This window comes from Rhinoderma darwinii, chromosome 5 (genome assembly GCF_050947455.1).
Source record: "Rhinoderma darwinii isolate aRhiDar2 chromosome 5, aRhiDar2.hap1, whole genome shotgun sequence".
NCBI classification, from domain to species: domain Eukaryota; kingdom Metazoa; phylum Chordata; class Amphibia; order Anura; family Rhinodermatidae; genus Rhinoderma; species Rhinoderma darwinii.
Window position 1 is genome coordinate 229,452,281 of NC_134691.1, and position 10,613 is coordinate 229,462,893.

The window sequence follows — 10,613 nt, forward strand, 5'->3', positions numbered from 1 at the left end:
TACGAGTTCACCTTGTTTCCTCTCAGCTCGGTCCATAGCATCACGGAGTATTCCTTCTCCCATGAAGGTGACATCGTAGATTCCTCGCTTCGGGTAGTCCTGGATAGCCAAGAGCTCGTTCTTGTGGACCGCCAGCAGATCTTCCAAAATGGCGTGGACTAAAAATTTAATACCACGGGGACCGCCTCCACCCTCTGCCACGATAAATCGTGCAGAATTCTTAAGCCGGGCGTACACCGGCAGCGCATCGGGTTCGCCTGCCATTAGCGTGGCCAGGTCGAACCGCACAGCTTTCGCTGCGCCCCTTGTCTTACGGAGACCAAGGGGCTGGGGGGGATCGCAACTCGTTGCTCAGGACTAAGCCTCTCTCCCAAATAGCAGCACGGGGGTGAAGTCCAGGCGAACCTGGACGATCCCCCGAGGCCGAGAGAGAGGGTACCTGAGCACCTTCTGACTAAAAACCTCCTGTATAAATACACTTGGTCTTAGCCAAAAGGCCGAGAAGCGATAACCCGAATGGGACGGGCGTTGCCCGAGCCTGTCCCATACTGCTGTTCACCCCTTGCAGCGATTCAGCCTACTCCTAGGCAATTCCATGGGGCCCTGCAGGCTCACACACATTTACAGCTACTAAGCGGGAGGTGAATAAAGGCCGGAGAGGAAGCTACACAGGATTTGCTTCTTTTGCTTGCACCACAATGCAGTGCTGAAAGAGGAGGAATCTACATAAAAACGCCTTCCTGGCAACGCCCAAATGCCCTGCTGCCATGCAGATAAACACTGGCAGCGGCAGCCAGTGCATGCCCACAGCCACCCCTTGTTCCTTCACACCTTGTATCAGCTGTAATCCAGTCGGGTGCTGCCTGCTGAGCAGCACTGACCAACACTGCCTGGGCCCAGGCTTTTATCTCTGAGGCCCCATTATGATGTCAGAAAGCTGGCTCTGGAATCCTGAGGGCTCCACTATGACACGTGCAAAGTTCCGTCTGAACTTTATATAAGACGGTGCGGCTCAGTCAGTCACTCAGTGTTGCCTGAGAGGGCAACACTGCAACAGCCGGCCGCCAGGCTGTCTTTTTTTGCACAGCTAGTTGCCTCCAGGAGGCCACAAGAGGGAGACAAGGGACTGCAAAATGGAAAATAAGCATCCACCAACTTTACAGACAACTTCTCCTTGCTCCTACAACCTCCATCCTTGCACAGTTTGTTATTCTTCCAGGTAACAAAGTAACAAATCCAAATTGCTGCTGTCTTTGTAGGCAAGCAAGGCTTTGTTGCAACTGCAATTCTTACTTCTTCTTGAAATGTAGGGACGACAGTACATTCCATCACATCCATCTAGTGTACACAGGTAGGTCCATTGTGGCGGGCAGGGGAGCGGGCGGGCTGCTTTATTGGCTGTTTGCTGTTCCCCTACTCCACTCCACTATTTGACTGTGGTGCTGCATCAATCAGTGGCTGGCTCAGGTGCAGCTCTTTAACCTACCTAGGAGGGAGGGCGGAGAGAAGACAAGGAAGGTGAATGAGCTGTTCCAATGTGAAATGCCAGAAACACAGACGACACAAAACAAGAGGTGGCAATCTATTCATTAATTGCATTTAATCAATGAGCTCATTATCACACATGACTGTACAAATGCATTGTCCAACAGGTGTTGAAATAATGGGATTAAAAGGGGAGATCCCTTCAGAAAGACAGAAACAATGGCAAAGAGAAAAAACACTTTTGGAATCTGATTTTACTCAACACATAAGGAAAGGGTGCACCGGTCCTGGAAATACTGCAATACCAGGTCAATGCGTGGAGTGGACAGAGCAAGCTCTATTTCCATCTCCCTGTTCTAAAAATCCATTTAATATATGGTCCCCAGATAGGGGACGTATCAGATATTAAACTGATAAGAACAGATTTTTTTTTTTTTTTTTTTTTATTAAACCATTCAGGTTATTTTATTAAAACCGAGAAATATAGCTATCCATTACAGATAACTACTTCTCTATTTTCCAACAACTCATCACCATGGTTCGTTATTTATTTTTCAAAATTTGCATATCAATACATCCTACCAAACTGTCACACCAAGTACCTCCATTTCAACATTCTCCATATCCCTTCCGCATCCATACCTCTTTCTAAATCCCACTTATAGTAAAAGAACAATTTAGCCAACACCATTCGCACCACCTCATCCACCTCAAATTCTTCTCTTCTGTACACATTCAAATTTCTCGTATCCCACAATACCTCTTTCACACAAGTCAAGAAAATCCACAACACTCTATCTTTCTCACAACCCAAACTACACAAACCAAACAAAACAATTTCATACGTAAGCTTCTTTAAACCAGTTATCTCTTCACACAACCCACTCAATTTTTTCCAAACATCTTTTGCATACTTACATGACCAAAACACATGACTCACATCCTCATCATCACCACAACCTTCTCTCGGACACCTTTCAGATAACACCAACCCTCTTCTTTTTTGAACACTCCTTACAGGCAACACTCCATGCACCGACATCCATAACAAATCTTTCTGTTTATTCGACACATCATACTTAATAATTGTCTTAGATTCTGCAACATTCAAACCATTTATAGAGCACATCACATTGTTCATACACATTCTTTTAACAACATTTTTTCCACTCAAATATGTCTCCATTCTTACCCCTTCTAACTGAAATTTGTTAATAAAATTTCCTATGTATAAGTAATACCCTGTGCAGTCAAACGCTATGGGTCTACCTAAGTTTTTATTTCCCCACTTTAATCGCCTAATAACTGTCCCAGCTAGATATCCCAACATTCCCGACGCTTTTGATTCTTTTAAAAAAAGACCCACTAAAAAACGCACGCAATTTATCCCAATGAACACCTCCAAATTGGGGAAATCCAACCCACCATTTATTCTACTCTTCATCAGAGTTTCTCTTTTTGCCCCTTCCATCCTACTACCCCACAAAAAAAGGAACAAAAGTCTGTTCAACTTTTTTAAGGTGGCTGCAGCAGGAGGAAAAATCAAGGCAATATACAAAATCATAGGCAAAATAATACTTTTAACAATTAGCACTTTACCAGAAAAAGAAAGCTCTCTCATTCTCCACATTTCCAATTTTCTTACTACTCTTCCACCCAATTCATCCCAACTTTCTCTCCCTTTCAGCTCCTCATCAAACACTATCCCAAGAACTTTCACACCATTCACATGTTCCATATCTGCATCACACACCCGTTCATGACTGAAAAAAACTTTAAACTTACTTTTACCCCAGTTAATCTTAAACGCAGATGCAATACAAAATAAGTTAACTATCAACTTCACTCTAGCCATATCATATCCTGACTCACACAAAACGCAAATATCATCCATATAGCCTAACACTTTAACACGCTTTCCATCACATCCAGGCACCAAAAAACCTTTTACAACTTTATCTTTTCTAATCATTTGCAACAAAGGCTCAATCACACAAATAAACAGAATCGGGGACAAAGGACAACCCTGTCTCACACCAGACTTAATTTTAAATGGTTCTGTAAGGAATCCATTCACCTGCACACAACTCTCTGCACTCACATATAAACTCATAAGACATCTCACAAACCGCTCTGGAAACCCCATTCTCTCTAGTACTTTAAACAAAAACTCATGCGCTACCCGATCAAACGCTTTCTCAAAGTCCAATGCACACACAATCACTCCCTTTTTCCGACACTTACAGTCCTCAAGCACATCACGCACCAACCCTACATTCTCATGCAACTTTCTCCCAGGGACCGCACATACCTGATCTTCGCCAATCACATACCCAACAACCTCTCTCATCCGATTAGCTAGCAACTTAGCAAAAATTTTGTAGTCCGTATTTAACAATGTAATCGGTCGCCAATTTTCAAGACACCGCTTGTCTCCTTTTTTATACAATAAGACCACCTTCCCTTGCTTCATTATCACAGGCATTCTCATTCCAGCAAAAACAGCTCTCATCATCTCCACAACATCTTCACCAATCACATCCCAATATTTAACATAAAATTCACCCGGAATACCATCCATCCCAGGAGATTTGTTTTTTGCTATACTTTTTATAACTTTTTCCACTTCTGCACCCACAATCTCTCCAAGTAACACTGAGCATTCACTCTCAGGAACCAAGTTTTCTATTACATCCAAAAACTCATCATCCTCACCCAAATCACATCTTTTCTTATCATACAAGTTTTTGTAAAAATCTAACACAACATCAAGCACATCCTTACCACATACCTCCCTATCTTCCTTGTTCCGCAACACATTCATCCCACTTTTCCCACCACACATTTTTTTAAAGAAAAAACTCGTACATTTTTCATGTTTGTCTCTCACCTCCACTCTTGATCTAAAGATAATTTCTTTTCCTTTATCATAGAACCAATCACTCACCTCTTTTTTAGTTTTTTCCAGGTCATGCTTCACATCCATCCCCAAGAATTTGCATTTATGCAAAAAAGACAATCTTGAATTAAAACGTGAGTATTGCATTCTTTTCATCCTTGCTCTCTTGTATCCTAATCTTCTGAAAAAGCCCCCAATTTTCTTTTTTACCCATACCCACCACTCACACACATTAGAAAATAGATGCTTCTTCCTCCTCCAAAAAACATACTTTTTAACAAACACACTCTTAACCCTCTCTTCAGACAAAAAACTCACATTCATCTTCCATCCCCCTCTACCATAGAAGAAATTATTGATTTCAAAATCCCCCAATAAGCACTCGTGATCAGAAAAACAGACTTTTTCCTGCTCATATAATGTGCACTTCAATGCCCGTGCAGAAAAGAAAAAATAGTCCAAACGCGAACTGGTCTTCCCATCATCTGCATGGTAGGTATAAGGACCTGGTTTAGACTCCACCGCATCCTTTAAAGAAAAATCATTTAAATGTTTCTTCCACAAATTCCCAGTTACATCCACGTTGGATTCAAAGGAACCAGCTCTCTCCCGTTTGTCCAGAATGCAGTTCAGATCACCCACTATGATAACAGGTAATTTCCCATGTAAGAAAAAATTTAATTTCTCAAAGAGAGCAAGTCGCTCATTCTTGCAAGCATGCCCATATATGCAAAAAAATTTAAATTTCCATCCAAAAAAATTGAGATTTAAGCACATGCATCTTCCTTCTTCTATGACCAATACCTGATCCACTGTGATATTTTTATTTTGCAGCAAAATGCCAATCCCATCATTTCTATTGGCTGCAGAAAAGGACCAAAAGGCTTCTCCATACTTCCACTCACTCTTTTTTGGTTTCCTTGACAGCCCACACTCCTGCACACAAACGATATCACCGCCCTTTAAAGCGAGAAAGTCCAGCACAGCAGCCCTCTTGAAAGCAGAGGTAAACACCCTAACATTCAGTGAAACTATTTTTAATTTCAAAGACATGTAGGTGTGAAAATGTTAAAACAACACAGCTGTCTTCTCAAGTGTCATTAGGAAACTGCAAGACCTTTTCCAAATCAGCCACTTGTTCGTCACACAAGTAGCTCACTGAGGGAGAACCAGATGTCCCAGGAAAAATTTGAGCGAGCTCAGGACTTCCACTTTGATCCGAGTCTAGAATGGCATACGGATTTGCTGATACCACTGAATCCAGACAACCTCTTTTCAGTCTCTTAACTGCTTTGTTGCTATTTTTAATCCTCTTTGAAACAACTTTATGGAAAATAGAAGCATTCTCTGCAGATGGCATCCTGGCCTGCTCCTTCTCATCTTCGGACAGCGACCACTCCAATATTTGAGATCCCTCTCCCTGAGCCATTTCAGGACTGCTCATCTCCTCAATTTGCATACTGAGATTTGGCTCCTCCTCCTCCTCCTCAATCTCAGGCACATTCAGAGCTTTATTCTCAGGGCAGGCTTCACTCCCAGCAGACTGACCAGGGACCACACCCTCCACATGGGAACCAGCATTTGATACGGGCGTTGCCTCAGTAGCAAGCCCAGCAGTAGGAACAACATTTTCCTCCATATTTTGCACAACTTGGAAACCAATACTGGCTGCGACATCAGCATAAGTAACCCCTCTTGCTATCCTCTGAGTCACTGGTTCTTTTGCTACTCCCAGCACAGACCTCTGGTTGATACCAGGACATTTCCTGCAAGTATGGTCAGCAGACCCACAAATATCACACATGCGGGGGAGGGGGCATGAACCTGCCTCATGTCCAGCTTGCTTACAGTTCCTACAAGTTGTACCCTGAGTGCAAACATCCTTCGTATGCCCATAGTGATAACATTTCCTGCAAAAGGATGGCATATCAAAGTAGTGCAGGTAACCTTTATTCCCTCCAATTGAAAAATTGGCGGGAGGGTGCTTTACGCCTCCAATACCATCTGGGTCCATTCTGAAACGGACCCAGAACTTTATGTTCCCATTGAACACACCCCATAAATTCTTCTGGTCGATTCCTCCTCTAATATGGGAACAGTACTGTGCCAGGAATGCCTTGACCAAATATTTGTCCACAAATGGATTGTACATATGTACTGTAACACATTTCTCAACAGTGGAAAATAGAGGCAAGATAGTGATGTGCTTTAAATAATTGTGCGTACCTTTCTCCTTCAGGAACTGAAAAAAGTCCAGACAGTCTGCTTCAATAAAGAAAGAGATATCGTACGTACCTATATTGAAAAATTCCTGGATACAAAATACCTTATCTAGGCTTACTCCAGCCAATTCCAGAAGGATTTTCTCCATAATATGTCCCATGCCAATGCTTGATTTCTTTTCTGTAGCCACCACGAACCGTACTGTGTTCCGAATTGCTGCCATCCTTCTTCCAATGCCCGAAGCACGTGATCGCTGTCCCGAACCGCCGGAGTCTCCTCCACGTAACCAGCCCCCTGGCCCAGACCAAGGCAATAAACCCTGATCTGAGCCAAAAGGCCAAGAAGCGATAACCCGAATGGGACGGGCGTTGCCCGAGCCTGTCCCATACTGCTGTTCACCCCTTGCAGCGATTCAGCCTACTCCTAGGCAATTCCATGGGGCCCTGCAGGCTCACACACATTTACAGCTACTAAGCGGGAGGTGAATAAAGGCCGGAGAGGAAGCTACACAGGATTTGCTTCTTTTGCTTGCACCACAATGCAGTGCTGAAAGAGGAGGAATCTACATAAAAACGCCTTCCTGGCAACGCCCAAATGCCCTGCTGCCATGCAGATAAACACTGGCAGCGGCAGCCAGTGCATGCCCACAGCCACCCCTTGTTCCTTCACACCTTGTATCAGCTGTAATCCAGTCGGGTGCTGCCTGCTGAGCAGCACTGACCAACACTGCCTGGGCCCAGGCTTTTATCTCTGAGGCCCCATTATGATGTCAGAAAGCTGGCTCTGGAATCCTGAGGGCTCCACTATGACACGTGCAAAGTTCCGTCTGAACTTTATATAAGACGGTGCGGCTCAGTCAGTCACTCAGTGTTGCCTGAGAGGGCAACACTGCAACAGCCGGCCGCCAGGCTGTCTTTTTTTGCACAGCTAGTTGCCTCCAGGAGGCCACAAGAGGGAGACAAGGGACTGCAAAATGGAAAATAAGCATCCACCAACTTTACAGACAACTTCTCCTTGCTCCTACAACCTCCATCCTTGCACAGTTTGTTATTCTTCCAGGTAACAAAGTAACAAATCCAAATTGCTGCTGTCTTTGTAGGCAAGCAAGGCTTTGTTGCAACTGCAATTCTTACTTCTTCTTGAAATGTAGGGACGACAGTACATTCCATCACATCCATCTAGTGTACACAGGTAGGTCCATTGTGGCGGGCAGGGGAGCGGGCGGGCTGCTTTATTGGCTGTTTGCTGTTCCCCTACTCCACTCCACTATTTGACTGTGGTGCTGCATCAATCAGTGGCTGGCTCAGGTGCAGCTCTTTAACCTACCTAGGAGGGAGGGCGGAGAGAAGACAAGGAAGGTGAATGAGCTGTTCCAATGTGAAATGCCAGAAACACAGAAACACAGACGACACAAAACAAGAGGTGGCAATCTATTCATTAATTGCATTTAATCAATGAGCTCATTATCACACATGACTGTACAAATGCATTGTCCAACAGGTGTTGAAATAATGGGATTAAAAGGGGAGATCCCTTCAGAAAGACAGAAACAATGGCAAAGAGAAAAAACACTTTTGGAATCTGATTTTACTCAACACATAAGGAAAGGGTGCACCGGTCCTGGAAATACTGCAATACCAGGTCAATGCGTGGAGTGGACAGAGCAAGCTCTATTTCCATCTCCCTTTTCTAAAAATCCATTTAATATATGGTCCCCAGATAGGGGACGTATCAGATATTAAACTGATAAGAACAGATTTTTTTTTTTTTTTTTTTTTTTTTTTAACTCATCAGTTTATATACTATCCGCATCTTATTTCACATAAAAGCTACTTCATACTGCGGTTAGACCTTACATCATATGAGTCATATCAGAAAATTTATTTCTTTACATGCGTTAACAATACAGGTTCCATTTTTTAACATTCCACATACCTTCAGCCTTAACCTCTCCCCACCTTTTCTTGTCATAGAGGTACACAGTATGCAGCCTGGATAAAAACAGTTTGACAGCATCGTTTGGAGTTAAAACAGTCTTCCTAAAAATAATAAGATTTCTTGCATCCCAGACAGTTTCTTTAAAAATAGCAAAGACAATCCAATAAATACGTACATTTTCAAGTTTTGTAAAATCACATCCAATCAAAATATTCTCATAGCTAAAAGCATTAGATTTCAATAAGAACATTAAGAGCCGGTTTAAAAGTGATAAAACCTGCTTTGTAAAATTACAATTCCAATATACATGTTTTACATCTTCAATACCTCCACAACCACTCCTGGGACAGACCTCTGATACTCCCACACCTCTTCTCTCGAGGAGAGACCTTGTTGGAAGACAGTTATGTAAAGTCAACCAAACCACATCATGTTGTCTATTTGATACTCCAGGTGTCTTAAAGAGCTTCCAAACTCTAGCAGATTGTGTGTTATTTAAAAAAGGAACCTCACATAAAACCTCGTTATTCCTAACTATATCAATAATTTTCTTTTTCTCAATGTCACCTGCAGTACCCAGATTAAAACGCACATAAAAGGATTTTAAGATGACATAAAATACAGGCAGTTTCCAGGATATCGGCCGTTTTAAATCTCTTACGCACCATTTCCATTTCACCATCAACCATCCAGCCAGGTAACGTATCATATCTGCCGCTCTGTTTTCCCCTTTCACAGTTTTAAAAATCAACAATAAATAGTGCAGATTTAAAAACACATCAATGTTAGGAAAATCATACCCTCCCAAAATCGTTTTCCTCATGACCACCTCCCGTCTTAGTTTCTCCATTTTGGAGTTCCAGAAAAACACGAATAATTTTCTGGTAATTCTTCTTACCCATAACTTGTTGGGAGGGAAAATTACAGCAACATACAACAGCAAAGGAAGGATTACCGACTTTATAACCAATACCTTCCCTTTCAGGGACAGGCTTCTCAGTTTCCAGAAGGCAAGCTTCTGGTCGACTTTAGCCTCTAATAGAGAGAAGCTGTGTTTACCCTTGAGATCCCTCTCAAAGGTAACTCCCAAGACTTCAATGTTATCAGTCTGTATCACTCTGTCCACCTTCACTTGTACCTGCTTGCCAAAGTTACACAACTGACATTTGTCCCAATTAACTTTCATCCCTGATATTGCACAAAAGATTCTAAGGTGTAAGTTGGCTCGATTAAGATCGGCCACCGAGGTACATACAAATACTGCGTCATCCATGTATCCTAGTGACTTGACCTGATGCCCATCGCCTCCAGGAATAAAACAACCAGATATTTTTTTATCATTTTGTAAACTAACAAACAAAGGCTCCATAACACACACAAATAAAATTGGTGAGAGCGGGCACCCTTGCCTCACACCGGATTTAACCTTTATGGAGGGACTCACGTTCCCATTAATTAATACCTGGCTCTCTACCCCATTATACAGCCCTTGGATTATCATCATTAGTTTAGCAGGTATTCCCATCCTCTTCAATACTGCGAACATAAAACGATGAGAAACTTTGTCAAAAGCCTTTTCCAGGTCAATTGACTCCAATATTAAAGATATATCCACCTCATTTGCATAAAATATCAGATCACGTAATAACAACAAATTGTCCGATATCCTACGCCCAGGGACAGCGCAAGTTTGGTGCATACCAACCATATATTTTACCACCTGACTCATCCTTCCTGCAATGATCTTTGCTAATAACTTATAGTCAGTATTCAGGAGGGTGATAGGACGCCAGTTCTTCATTTCCCTCCTATCTCCCTTCTTATGAATCAAAGTCACCACTCCCTGTCTCATTGAGGTTGAAAGCCCCCCACTATCAAATGCATATCTCAGAACTTTCACCACCTGTTCCTTGATAAAAGACCAGCATTCTTGATAAAATTCAACCGGGAGCCCATCACGCCCTGGGGTCTTATCTTTAGCCATGGCGTCCATACTTTTTTTAATTTCTGACTCACTAATATATCTAGTCATATTTTCTTTATCTTCAAGCAAGATATTATTCTCCAC

General features: G+C 42.6%; 2 pseudogenes; both read right to left on the reverse strand.

Annotated features, from left to right (window-relative positions):
- Window positions 1–1,756: 1,756 nt before the first annotated feature.
- Window positions 1,757–1,970, reverse strand: LOC142654079 (U2 spliceosomal RNA; annotated as a pseudogene).
- Window positions 1,971–8,211: 6,241 nt separating this feature from the next.
- On the reverse strand, window positions 8,212–8,413 carry LOC142654269 (U2 spliceosomal RNA; annotated as a pseudogene).
- Between the last annotated feature and the right edge of the window lie 2,200 nt (window positions 8,414–10,613).